This window comes from Triturus cristatus, chromosome 4_1 (genome assembly GCF_964204655.1).
Source record: "Triturus cristatus chromosome 4_1, aTriCri1.1, whole genome shotgun sequence".
NCBI classification, from domain to species: domain Eukaryota; kingdom Metazoa; phylum Chordata; class Amphibia; order Caudata; family Salamandridae; genus Triturus; species Triturus cristatus.
The window spans coordinates 729,897,702-729,912,030 of record NC_140585.1 but is presented as its reverse complement, the minus strand read 5'-3'; the positions used below and the strand labels follow the sequence as shown (position 1 = coordinate 729,912,030).

Sequence of the window (14,329 nt, the reverse complement as noted above, 5' to 3'; positions counted from 1 at the left end):
GGTGATCTATAAGCTAAACTGAGAGCTTATTTTCTGTAAATTCACATTATCTTTCTCAGTCATGTGAGAATGAAGTCTGACATTCTCAGTAAAACATGTACATCCAACAAGGGCAGAGACTGTCAGTTGATTCCTTTGTGTTCTACTGCAGCTTCCCAGAGTGTTCCAAAGAACAACTAGAGCGCTAACAGTCCTACTTATGATAAACGTATGGCACACCTGAAGCCATCTTGCTTGGATTAAAGTGGTAACTATTAAAACATTTAATTTAAAAAGGAACAAAATGAGGGGGTTCGTTTTTCCATAAAAAGTATGATTAGTGCTGCAGAAAGAAAAATTAGGGCACATTTTGAGTGACTTCTCAAATCCTCTTCTATTTCATTAAAAAATTCTGACATGCAGACTGAAACATGCACTTTCAATACCAGCAGCAGTTTTCCCTGGTGAGCAGTAGCTTTACTACAGTGATCTAATGAGCAACAAGAGTGCTAACATTCTGAATTTATGGCAAATGTGTGACACATCTGAATGCCTTTGGAATCAAAGTAAAAAACTGAAAGTATTTCCTACTGAGGAGACTGCAGTAAATGAGGAAATTAGGAAACTTCATAACAAATAAGTCTGCCAAGATGGCCACCAGGGACAAAAGAGCCCAAATGTAGCCCAAATATCACCCAGATGTAGCCCAAGTATAGCCCAATGACAGAATGTCCCAGAGTGTTCTTAAAAACAACTAGAGCGCTTACTGTCCTCATTATGACAAAAGTATGGCACACCTGAAGCCATCTTGATTGGAATAAACTGGTAACACTTAAAACATTTAATTTAAAAAGGAACACAATGAGGGGGTTCATTTTGCCATAGAAATTATGATTAATGCTGAAGAAAAAAAATGAGGGCACATTTTGAGTGACTTCTCAAATCCTCTTCTATTTCATAAAAAAATTCTGACATGCAGACTGAAACATGCACTTTTAATACCAGGAGCAGACTTCCATGGTGAACAGTAGTTTTACTACAGTGATCTAATGAGCAACTAGAGTGCTAACATTCAGAATTTATGGCAAATGTGTGACATATCTGAATACCTTCATGATGGAATCAAAGTAAAAAACTGAAAGCATTTCCTACTGAGGAGACTGCAGTACATGAGGAAATTAGGAAACTTCATAACAAATAAATCTTCCAAGATGGCCACCGGAGACAAAAGAGGCCAAATGTAGCCCAAAATCACCCAGATGTAGCCCAAATATAGCCCAATGACAGAAGTGTGCAAAACACTTATTATTTTGTGTTTTTGCAGTGTTATATAGTGCAGACTTGTCAGGTATTGGAGTGCTTTACATGAGCATTGGTTACATCACACAAGAACAAATTCATTTTGGTTGTAGACCTGGGGAGACTAAGTGATTTGACCAGAATCACAGAATGTCGAGCTGAAGCAGAAACTCCAACCTGGTTCCCCAGTTGCAAAGTCTGCAGTTCTGGAAGTAACACCACATCCTCTCCCCTAAGTGCAACATTTAATCAAGTGGTCAACTGGATAAAAAAACATAAAGGTAACAAATAATGTAAAAGTGCTTTCTCGCTATTTGAAAACTCAGAAAATATGTCCTTATTTTAGTCTTTTAGAGCACTAACCATAATTTTGATTCCAATAAGACCCTCTTATATATGTAATTTCTAAAGGAAATGCTCTAGGTATTACAGTTTTGATTACATCAAGATGACGTCAGGCGTTCCACACTTTTGTAATAAATATAGAATGTTAGCAATCTAGTTGTTCATTAGGATACTGTTGAGAGGCAGAGGCCAGGGGCACGGACTCTGAAAATTGAAGGCAGGTAGGAGGGTGCAAAGGCAACAATTTAACCACACTGAGCAGGCAGGAAGGGCCGTGGCAGCACAACAGACTATGGAGGGCAGTGGAAAGGGGGGCAGGGGCAACAAACCAACAATACAGGACTTGCAAGAGAGGCTGTGGCAATGTAATAGACCATTGTGGGCAGAAGGAAGAGGCACTGGTAGTACAACCATACATGCCAACAGACCCGATTCAGCCAGGAAACGTCCAATGTTTTTAAGCTCAAATGGGCTTTATTTTATCTGTCTCCTGTCTACAATCTCCTCTTTTTCAATGTAACTCAAAGGGGAAAATCAATACCCCAGTTTTTTTTCAAAATCTCCCTCTTACCAAGTTCAAAATGTTCGCAAGTATGGTACATTGGTTCATGGAAGGAAATGGGGTAGGGACATGGACTTGGATAACAGAGGACAGGAGGGACATGGAGAGGTGCACCAAACTGACCCTGCAGGGCAGGCATCAGGGTTTGCAGCAGCGCAATACACCACACAGGGCATGCGGGACGGGAGTGCAGCACAACAATCCATAGAAAGCAAGAGGGAGGGGACAGGACCATGCACATGGACAACAGAGAACAGAGGGGCAAGAGGCAGCACCATAATGGACAGACAGGAGAGAAAGCTGCAGCATAACAGACCATAAAGGGCAGGAGGGATGGATCAGGGGCATTACAATGGAACAGACCAGCCAGGAGGGAGGGAGTAGGGGTCTGCACATGTAAACAGAGGGCTGGGGGCAAGGGGGCAGGGCAGGAGCAGCAAGATAGCCATGGAGGTCAGGCAGGATGGGCACTAGAAGCAAGACACACCATGAAGAGCAACAGTGAGACTGTGATGGCATACACACAGACCATGGAGGGAAGGTGGGAGGGGTTCAGGGGCAGCTAACTGACCACACAGGGAAGGTGGGAGGGGCCATGGCAGCACAGAAGACCATGCATGGCAAGTGGGAGGGTTAGTGGTAGCACAATGGCTATGATGGGCAAGAAGGAGGGTGCAGGGGCATGCACAAAGGACGATGGAGGATAGAAGGGAGGGTCAGGACCTGTGCACAGACAAGAAAGTTCAGGGGAAGGGGCCTCACAATAGACCGCACGGGGCAGGCAGGAGGAGCAGTTGCAGCACAACAGACCAGGGAGGGCAGAAGGGTGTGGCAGTACAATGGACCATGTAGGACAGGAGGAAGAGGATAGGGGCATGGCATGTGGACAGGCAGGGTGGAGGTGGCAGGGACAGGTTACAGTCATCTGACAATGCTAGGCAGGTGGGAGGGGAGTGGCAGCTCAACAGAACACAGAGTAGATAGGAGTGGCAGCTCCATGGAACATGGTGGGCAAAAAGGATGGAGCAGGGGCATACACAAAGACATCTGAGGGCAGGGGGAAGGAGAATAGGGGCAGCAAGCTAAGCACAGAGTTTAAGCAGGAGGTCAATGATGGGGCATAGAATTGGGCAATGGAGGGCAGGAGGAGTGGACTGGTACATCATACTAAATTGAGGGCAGTGGCAGCACATCAGACCATGCATGGCAGGAGGGAGGAGGCTAGTCCATGGATTCACACAACAGAGGATAGGGCGGAGGGGGATGGGGCAGCAAGCTAACTGTTCAGAGAAGGCGGGTATTGGGAACTTTATTGTTTTTAAAACGTGTGTCTGTGCGAACTACTTAAAATATGAACAAGTATGCAGCATAATCTCACTTTTATTCAGGAAGAAGAGGACGTTTGTGACTGACTCCGGGCTCACTTGGCAGAAACACCCCCTGACCCTCCACCCCCTATCGCAAAATGTAATGCCCGTGAAAAGGGTAGGTGAACACAGTGTTATATAGAACATAGTCCTGAGAGCACGATTGAAAATGAAAACTAGATATAGTGTATGGTATAAACTATGCACCAAAAAGTGTGATATAAGATGAACCGGGCGTGAAATATCATATGCAATACATTGTGCGCAATGACAGATTCATTGGAGAGCGCGAGATAGCACAGGCACTAGCGCGTGCTATGCGATATGCGCCTTGGAGTGTAATATGCACAGGGCAGTGTTGTGTAACCTAACTAGTCTCTAAAGTTGTAATATAAAATATGTGCTGGGGAGTGTAACGTTGCATATGCACTGTGACAAAGATATGGATCCCAGATTGTAATATGTATGGCATAGCACTGAGCGTTATAACATAGGCATCGAGGAAGGCACGTTAGATGGGGCAATATAACCCGTGCGAAGACAAGTGTGGCATGACATATTCACGGGGTGGTGTTACAGTGCACATGGGCTAGAGAGTGTCATTGCATATGCACTAGCTAGTGGAATACAACACAGAGGTGTGTGGCACTCAGCAGGCAATGGTGGGTGTAACACAGCATTGGGCTCTGTCAGGAGCGCGCTGTGACTCTCAAGTGATGTTCGTCCCCTTTCCAGAGAGTAAAATAAAAAGTATTACACATCCGGCAGTGGATGTGTGTTTTATTAACCGTGAGGGGGGTTTCTTGCATAGTTTTGGTGGAATTTTTGTCGAATCCCCTTTGAATGGCTTGGTGTGCATGTGTATTAAATGTGCCCGTCAATAGCTACCCATGTTTGTATAAATAAACGACAAGGGTGTCTACCGGGATTAGGCACGGTAGGGCATCAGACATGTCGGAGCTTCACTAGTGGTGTAAATACATTCCACGTGGATTCATTGTATGCATAGTCACCTTTTAATGAATATCACGCAAATCGTCATGGTGATAGGTACGTACGGTTTGTCCAGCATGTCCTGGGTGTGTCTATAAATATATATTTTTTAAAAATAATAAACAGTGGCCAGCCCTGGGGATTGGGGTCAAAAAAATATAATTAGGAGACAGGCCCTGGGGGATGGGGTCATCAGGGCCAATAAATTAGAATAAGAAGGGGAACCACACAGCCCCCCTTCTTAAAAAATTAAAATAAATAAAAGACTGGCATCGTGCCGGAGGCCACGCCCCCTCCTTGCAGCACTCTGCAAACGCTCCCCCTGGCGAGTTGTAAGTTGGGGAATTAATTCCTCTTCAATACTGAGGGTCCCTGAGGGCCAACTAGCCCAACAGGCATCTCCAGTATGCACCAGGGAGCTGCGCTGCAGACAGGTGTTCTGAGGCCAAGCCCCTTTTTACACCTCTCTGCAACGCAGCTCTGTGGCGCTTACTGGAGGTACCTAGTGGTCTAGTTTGACCCTAGGGACCCTTAGGATTCAAGGGGACTTAATCTCTCAACTTAGAACAGCCACAGGGCGCGTTTACACAGTGGTGAAGGGAGGGGACGGGGCCTGAGGTGACGTGTGCAAACACGCACTATGGCACGTTTTAAATTGGGGATATAATTTTCCTTCAATACTGAGGGCCCCTGGGGGCTAACTAGCCCACCAAGTGCTTCCAGTAAGCGCCACTGAGCTGCATTGCAGAGAGGTGGTCCAGGCCGTGCCACTTTTTACACCTCTCTGCAACGCAGCTCTGTGGCACTTACTGGAGGTACCTAGTGGGCTAGTTGGACCCTAGGGACCCTCAGGATTCAAATGAACTTAATCTCCCAACTAAAAACGGACACAGGGCGTGTTTACACAGTGGTGAAGGGAGGGGACGGAGCCTGAGTTAACGTGTGCAAAAACCCCCTGTGGCCTGTTTTAAGAGGTCGTTTTAATCCCCCTGCCCTATTATATACTAGGGGCTTACAGAGGAGGTCATGCTAATCACAGGGGGACCCCAACGCATAATGTTCCCTAGTGTATGTAGGTGTTTCCACTGTATTCTAAGTGTCTTTTAACATAGCACTGGCTCTAGGACTGGTTAGTCAGACTCAGTTACAAGCAGTATCCGTCTGAAAAAGTTGAGGGTACAGGATGATTTTGCAACAAGGCTTCTTTCTGCTCTTCTTTTTGTTCTTTCTGCACGTTATCCTTCTTCCTGCACTTTTCTTTGTCTTTGAGGACTTCTGTTGCTTCTTTCTGCACTTCTTTTTTTTCTTTCTGTGCATTTTTTCTTCTTTCTTCACATGTCCTATCTCTGTAGGCATAGTTAGAAATTAGCATTTAAAAAACCTTTGAAATTCACTGAAAAAACCATAGGTTTCAGGGGTGTTATAGTTAGCTGGACTTTTCACTTGTACAAAACCATTGAAATTCCCCCGTTCTAGTTAGTTCAGCTAACTATAACTCGCGCGCCCGCAATGCACTGCTGATGACGTCACATATTACATCACTCATGACATGGTCAGTGACATCACTCATGACATCACTGATGACCTCTCAAATGACATCACTGAAGACATCACTGAGGACATCATCCTTGTGATAGAGTGGCAGACCTCCTCTCACCCTAATATAACCTTTGATGCACACATTCAAATATAGATACTAAACTTTTCAAAACAATGGACATACCAATACCAGTTACAACAACCTCTTCAGTAATTCTAAGATCCACATACACATCCACTCATTCACCAACAGTCCTATACAGTCACTCATACATATATTCACTCATCATATGTACTCATACACCTATACATCCTGTTACACAATGCCACTCATCCATAGAGTTACTCACACACATAGTCACTCATGCTAATAAAGATTCAAACATACATTTATTTGCATATACAGTTATACACACACTACCACACTTACATCTACGGAAACTTACACATACTTAGTCTTTTAAACAATCACTTATAGAAACACATACTTATTCATACAGGAACGCTTTCAATCTCTCACCCTCACATATACTCACTTATATACACCAATAGTCACATATAATAGTTTAAAACATATGTAGTTACTCATAAAGACACTATTGAGACGGGGGCGTGGCCAAGATGGCCGCCGAGACGGACGCGACCTGCTAGGGCTCCGGGCTCGGACTTTACCCTCGCCCGTTAGCGGCCCGCCTGGGGGAGCCCCATGATCCTCTGAGGCTGTCCTGAGAAGCGGGGAGCCCGGCGCTGCTGCTCCGGTGCCGGAACGACTTTCAGGTGCCGGACCCCGGGTGCGGGAGCTGTCTGGAGGAGGAGGCGCCGGTTCCAACATGGCGCCTGCCTGGGGCTGCCGCGGCTGCTGCTGACCTGCAGGCCCGGGATCGAGGCACTGGTGGCGGCGATTCCGCTCCCCGGCTGCATGCCGAGGGCGGCTGAGTGCCTGAAGCAGGGGTGACCGTGCTGCGGGTGGCTCCGGGTTCCGGAGCTGTGATGGTGTCGATGGGCTCCCCGTGAGTCCCCCCTCCTCCCCCCAGTATGGTGGCCACTGGTGACGGCTTGGAGTGCTGACGGCGCTGTGGGGTGGAGTGAGCCGACGAGAGGCGCGCAGACTGAAAGCGCTGATCGGCGAGGACCGCCGCTGCTGCCAGCCGCTGCAGGGGTGCGCTGACCCGAGGAGGACCAGGAGGCGGCCGTGCTGTGAGACCCCGGCGACTGGACTACAGGTGGGCCCACGCGGCGGTGACCCGGTGTGGTGGCGGTGCTCCCCCGGGAGGGGGTGACTCCCACGTGGGGAGGCCTCCGGTGCAGATCGCGAGGGTGCCCGCCTGACGTTAAGATGGCGGCCTGAGGCGTCCCGGCCTACTGAATTGAGCGGTGGATCAGCGAGCTCTGGGGGAGTTGCGCGCCTGCTGCTGAGGCCCGGAGGTGCTGCCCGGCTCCTGCTTGGACGGCGGCGGGGGCCCTGAGAGGTACGGAGCCAGTCTTGCGCTTCCAGGCGGCACTGACCCGGCGGCGGAGCCCGGTCCGGGGACACGAGGCGAAGAGAGCGCAGGCCGTAGCGGACAAGGGACTGAAGGCCTCTGCCGCTCAAGCGGTTGCTCTGCCCTCTGCGGCCCTCCCTGCCCCACGAGTACTACGGCCCGGAGACACCGCCGGTTGGAGGCGAGAGGCGGTGGGGGGCCAAGGGGTCCGGGTCCGGCGGCAGCCACATCTAGTCCGGACACTGCGCTTGTACGACGGCCTTCTGAGGGGACGCTATGGGCAAGTCCAGGACGGGGCAGTCGGCCCCGGGGACGGCGGCGGGGATCCAAGCCGGCACCCGTGGAGGGACCCCGGTGACCGTGGGATCGGATGGGGAGCCTTCCTTGTCGACCAAGCTGGATCAGGTGCTGGTGGCGATCGAACAGTCGCGACTCTCGTTGGAGCAACAGTTGGGCACCCTGACCACGGACGTCAGCCTCCTCCGGGATGACCACCGCAAGCTCGCCGATAGGGTCTCGGACAACGCCAAAGCAGTCGCTGACATCCAACCTATGGTGGACACACACAGGGACTCGATGCAAGCATTGGTGAGTCGCATGTCCACCATGGAAGAACGCGTTGACGACTTGGAGAGGCGGTCCCGTCGCTGCAACATCAGAGTCCTCAGGCTGCCGGAGGGGATCGAACGGGCAGATGCGGTGGAGTACGTGGAAACCTGGACAAAGTCGTTCACCCCTGATGCAGACCGCACGGCCTACTTCTCGGTTGAGCGGGCGCACCGGGTGCCGGCTTGTCGGCCGCCGCCGGGGGCCCCACCCCGCCCGATGCTGGCCAAGTTCCTCCACTTCAGGGACCGGGATGCGGTACTGCGAGCGGCCAGGCAGGCAGGCCCGATACGCATCGAGAACAAAACTGTCATGATCTTCCCAGACTATTCACGAGCGGTCCAACGCCAACGCGCGTCCTTCCTGGAGGTGAAGCGGCGCCTTAGAGCGGAAAACATCCAATACTCTCTCCTATTCCCGGCCCGCCTGAAGGTTATCCACGGCGGCGTCACACACTTCTTCACGGCGCCGGAGGAGGCGCACGACTGGGCTGACCAGAACTGTACCGGGGACCGGAGGTCCGGGCGTCCGCTCGACCAAAGAGCGGCTGCGGGAGGACGCAGGAGGCAGCGCTCGCGGAGGAGGATCCGCCCAGGTACTCCCGGGGAGCCGTCACGCACTCTGGGGTCACCGGACTTAGAGCAGATAGTCCAGGAACGGCGCCAGGCCCTGAAAGCGGCGGCGGGTCTCTGCCCGACTTCCCCGGCAACGGACTTGGAGCGAGCCCCCCAAGTCTTCACGTCCGAGGAGGAAGAGGACAGTGAGGCGACACAGTCCGGGGTGGACTCGGGGGCCCTGCCCTCAGTCACCCCGCGGACAGCGGATGACCTGATATGATTGGTTCTGTGTAGAAGGCCACACATTCGCAGCCCGGGGTGCTGCCCCCCACCACATACAATTTGCAGGCCCGGCGCTCCAGGCGTTTCCCCTGCGGACCAGGACACTTTCCGTCCAAGAAGCGCCCGCTTTCCCCCAGTGGCTAACTATAGATACCGCGCACAGTCCGCTTGTAGAGCCTGCAGCAGACGCTAGCCGACCCCCCTTTCTTAACAGGTTCATGCTCCCCTGCAACTTGGGGAGTCAGTTTGGACGTATCGCGCTTGGCGATGGGTCCCTTGTGTTGGGGCAAGTTACGTTCGCCTCACCCTAGTTTCCCCTTCCCCATCCACGCACACTCTCAGCACTGTGTCCCTGCCCATGCGTTGCTAAGAGTCCACACTGCCGCTCCGGACCCGTGGGGGTGGGACGAGGGGATTGCTGCCGGGGGGGGGGCCCGGGAGGTCCAGACTGCCCAGCCCTGAGACGTGCACTAGACAGGTCCTGATGGCGCAAGCAGGTAGACTTACACTCCTTTCACTAAATGTGCGAGGCATGCATACAGCGCGCAAGCGGTACTCCGTATATGCATACATTAAGCGCCATCAAGCACAGATTGCACTCCTGCAAGAGACACACCTGGCGGCGGGGGGGTGTGGCAAAGCTGCGCAGACGCTGGCGGGGGGCCCTATATGCCACAACTTACTCTGCATTCGCCCGCGGTGCTCTCATTTGGGTGCGCCCGGGAGTCCCCTTCCAGGATCTGTCACACGTAATTGACCCGGAGGGTCGCTTTGTATTGTTACTTGGCCGATTAGACGGCCAGACGATCTTACTGGGCAGTATCTATGGGCCGAACGTCGACCAATCCAAATTCTGGGACGCGCTCTCCAATCCCTTAAGCGCATATGCGCAGGTACCATGGATCCTGGGGGGTGATTACAATTGCGTGCAAGATGTACCCTTAGACAGATCTCACCCGCCCCCCCCATCTTCTCCCATTTTAGCGCAGGCGAAGCGGTTCGCAACCTGGGTGAGCCACTGGTCCCTGGCGGACGCTTGGCGGCTTCGGAACCCCACCGCTAAACTCTATTCGTTCCATTCCAGACCGCATAACCTTAGAGTGCGCCTGGACTGTTTCCTTTGCTCTCCCACCATCCTCCCTGCCGTTCTAGATACTGACTACCTGGGTAGAACTATTTCCGACCACGATGCCCACACGATCACCCTGCAATGGCGCCCGCCGCATCCCCCCGTCCCAGCCTGGCGCCTCCCCAGGGACAGTCTTGAAGGCCCGGTCTTCCGGCAAACCTTAGCAGACCAAATCGGTCATTATTTCAGGGAGAATGCAGGTACCGCCAGCACCCGAGCCTCAGAATGGAATGCTTTTAAGGTGGTAATGCGTGGCAATTGCATTCGTCATATTACGGGGGTCCGGCGGGTGCTGGAGGGGGATATTCTGCAGACGGAGGGGGCGCTGGCCGCACTTACTAAGGAGACGGACCCTGCGGCAGCCACGCCGGCTGCGTTAGCTGGCGCTGAGACTGCGTATGCCACAGCGTTGGCAAGCATGCGTCGGTTTAATTTCGCGGCATACGCGGCTAGAGCCCATACGGAGGGCTATCGGGCGGGAGCCCTGCTGGCATGGCTCATAAAGCGGGATTCGAGCCTCCCGACCATCACGGCCATACGAGACCTCCGGGGTACCACCGTGTACTCACAGGGGCAGATACTCAAGGCCTTCCAAGAGCATTACATGCACTTGTACGATGACCCCCGGCCCTCGGGGTTGGTTGCCGCCCCGGCTGACTTCCTGGACCGTGTCCAGCTCCCCCGTATTGACCGGGATACGCGCTTGGACCTCGATCGCCCTCTCAAGGCGACAGAGATTCGGCACGCCATGAAGGCGCTGGCCGCCCACAAGGCCCCGGGACTAGATGGCTTCCCCCTTGACTTTTATCAGACTTTTGCGTCCCAGCTGGTCCCCCAATTAGAGTTGCAGTTCCAAGCGGCTCTAGACGCGGGAGTCCTACCGCACTCCATGCGTGAATCTGTTATCGTGTCCCTCCTTAAACCAGATAGAGACCCGCTTCAGCTAGGCTCCTACCGACCCATAACTCTATTGTCGGCGGATTATAAAATCTACGGGAAGGCCCTGGCGGACAGGTACACCACGATCCTCCCGCGGCTTGTCCACCCTGATCAGAGTGGATTCGTGCCTGGTAGGAACACTTCTTCGAATATCCGGCGGCTGTTTCATGTGCAGGACCAGGTGCAGGAACGGTTCCCTCGGGCAGCGTATCTGGTGCTGGACCTCGAAAAGGCGTTTGACACGCTCTCTTGGGCCTACCTGTTTCAGGTCTTGTTACGCATGGGTGTCGGGCCCAAATTGCTGGCCTACACTCGGCTCAGCTACTCCTCACCCAGTTCCAGAGTGCGCATCGGCCCTCTCATCTCGGACTCCTTCCCAATCCGGCGCGGTACCAGACAGGGGTGCCCCCTTTCCCCCCTACTATTCGCGTTGGCGATGGAGCCGCTGGCGGCTCTGCTGCGAGGGGCGAGCGAGGAGTGGGGCATCCCGATAGGTGATTATACCCACGCAGTATCGCTGTATGCCGATGACGTACTCATATATGTCCGGGACATCACGATAGACCTGACCCCGATATGAAGCATTCTGCATGATTTCGCAGAGGTGACTGGCCTTCGGGTGAATTGGGCCAAGTCCACTGTTTACCCCTTAACACAGGTCGGGCCCCAGGGTCCGATACGAATCGGAGACAATGCAGTCTCGTGGAGTCCCCAAGCAGTTCGATATCTCGGCATTAAGCTATACCATACGCCGCAAGATATATATGAGGGGAACTACCGCAAGTTGATGGGTGACATCCGATCCTTGGTCCATTTCTGGAAGGGTCTCCACTTGGCTGTCCCGGGAAAGATAGCCGTTGCGAAAATGATCCTGGTGCCGCGCCTGCTCTACCTCTTCTCCAATCTCCCGGTGGTTCCCCCGAGATCCCTGTTCCGGGAGTTGGATACCCTGCTTGGGACCCTCATCTGGGGCAACGGCCGCCGGAGGATAGCCCTGGCGAAACTGCAATTGCCCCTTGATCAGGGCGGGTTGGCGGCTCCCTCGTTCGAGGCGTATTTCCTTGCTGCCCAACTGCAATGGGTGTCGCGTTGGACGGCGGGCAGGGCGCAAGAAGAGCTGCACACGGCGACAGGGCGGATTTCGATCCCCGCCGTCCACCGCATGTTGCTACCAGGGGCGGCGCTGCCAACATCCCGGCCCATCCAGGTCATGACGGCGCGTGCCTGCTTGGCGCGTGTTCACCGACTTAGCCGGGGTACTCCCCTGTACTCCCCGTTGTTGCCGCTGGTGGGGCTACCTAGGGGTCGGGCATACTATACGGAGCAAATGATGCGGGTGTGGACGGATCACGCGGTAACGGAGGTGGGGATGCTGTTCTCTGGGGAATGCCTGCAGCCCTTTGAGGCGCTGGTCGGAGACTTCGAGCTCCCCAGAGGCCAATTCCTGCGGCATAGACAGCTTCTCATGGACTGCCGTAGGCAATGGGGGGGGATCGATGCGGAGCCCCCTTCACACCCGGTCATCCATGCGGTACTCCAGATGGGACCCGGCCGCCATCTAGTCACATGGATATACAAAGCGGTGAGAGCCCTGCGGAGTCCCACGCTGGCGACCCTTAGAGAACACTGGGAGGAGGACTTCCAACGGCCCCTGCACGACAGGGAGTGGACGAGGGCTCTAGAATACACTAAAAGTATCCCGCAACTATCGGTTTAAGAACATACAGTTGCATATCCTGCATAGGGCGTATCTAACCCCCGAAAAATTGCAGAAATATTTCCCCGAGGGGGTGTTTGGCTGCCCTAGATGCTCGGAGCCTGCTGCCACGTTTAGGCACATGTTCTGGGACTGTCCGACGATCTACAGTTACTGGCACACGATTCACGCGGCCCTTGAGGGGGTTACAGGGTTCCAGGACCTGGCACATGGGAGGCGTGTGCGCTGGGAATTCATGGACGGCATAAGCGGCAGAAGGTGGAGAGGAGGTTTGCCTTCTTAATGTTGATCCTTGCTAAACGATGCATTGCTATGCATTGGAAGGCGCCGGGGGGGGACCCCATAGCAGCATGGGTGGGGGCCGTCAGGAAGTGGGGCAAGGCAGAGGAAACCACACTTAGAACGGAGGAGGCCCGTGGGATGTGCAAACACCCGATCTCCATACCCTGGGCCATGCTAATGCACACATTCACACAGGAAGCGGAGACCGCGGCGAGCTCGGGATAGGTAGACCCCTCGGGGGCGCCCGCCACTCCGGAATCCACCCTGGGTAATGTGCAGGCGGGTCCAGCACCCGGCGTCTCGCAGGGGTTGTCACCACAGGCCCCACAGCCAGAGTCCTCATAGGCCAGGCGCGATGCTTCTGCCCCCCCCCCTGCCCCCTCCCCATTTCCACATCCGCGGCCATACCGGCCCTCCCTCGCATGATGGTCTGACCTCAAGAGCGTGCAGCTAATAGTACCCCTGATGGGCGACACAGTGCACCCCCCTCTCCCTGGTTTTTTTGCCCCTCCAGTTAGTTCGTAGTTACTCAATGGCCGCACTTCCATAGGCTCTGCGACGCCCCTCACAGGGGGTTCAGTCACATTACACGGCATCCCTGCCGCGAGGCGATCAGGGCGCACTCCAGTAGGGCACACTCAGAGGCTGGACCCGGGCACACATCTGCAGCCCCACTCAGAACAGCGATGAACGGCCTGAGGGGCCGAGAGGCCGCTGGATTGTAAGAACTGTGACTGGGCGCACTTGAAATGTGAATCTCTGTGATAATGGTGATATCGCATGTGCATACGTGTTTTCCTATCTATAAATGCCAAATAAAGTTTTTTTTTTTAAAAAGTCATATAAAGACACTATTGAGACAGTCATTCACTCACTAACACACTCATACACACACTCATCCACCCATACAGTCCTGCACACATGCTGTCTTCAACACATACAAAGAGTGAGTCACTCATTCTGGCACCTATGCACTACGTAATACCCCCCACCGAACCATACAGACACTCAGACTGATACTCAAAAAAACAACTAATAACCTATATAGACACCCATGTAGCTACTCACCAACCCATGCAGCCACTTATACACAAAGTGAGAGACTGATACAGATATTTACATATTTAAACATTACTCACTAAGCCATGTATTCACTATGATACACTTAATCAGTCAGTTACACAATCAATTTTTCAAAAACAAATCATCCATTTAGACACTTATATACCCATTTATTCTTCCATCGACCTTG

General features: G+C 53.1%; 1 protein-coding gene across 15 annotated transcripts in view; it reads left to right on the top strand.

Annotated features, from left to right (window-relative positions):
* The window catches only part of C4_1H12orf75 (chromosome 4_1 C12orf75 homolog), a 358,071-nt gene that overhangs the window by 150,641 nt on the left and 193,101 nt on the right, over positions 1–14,329 (top strand). The window lies entirely within an intron of this gene.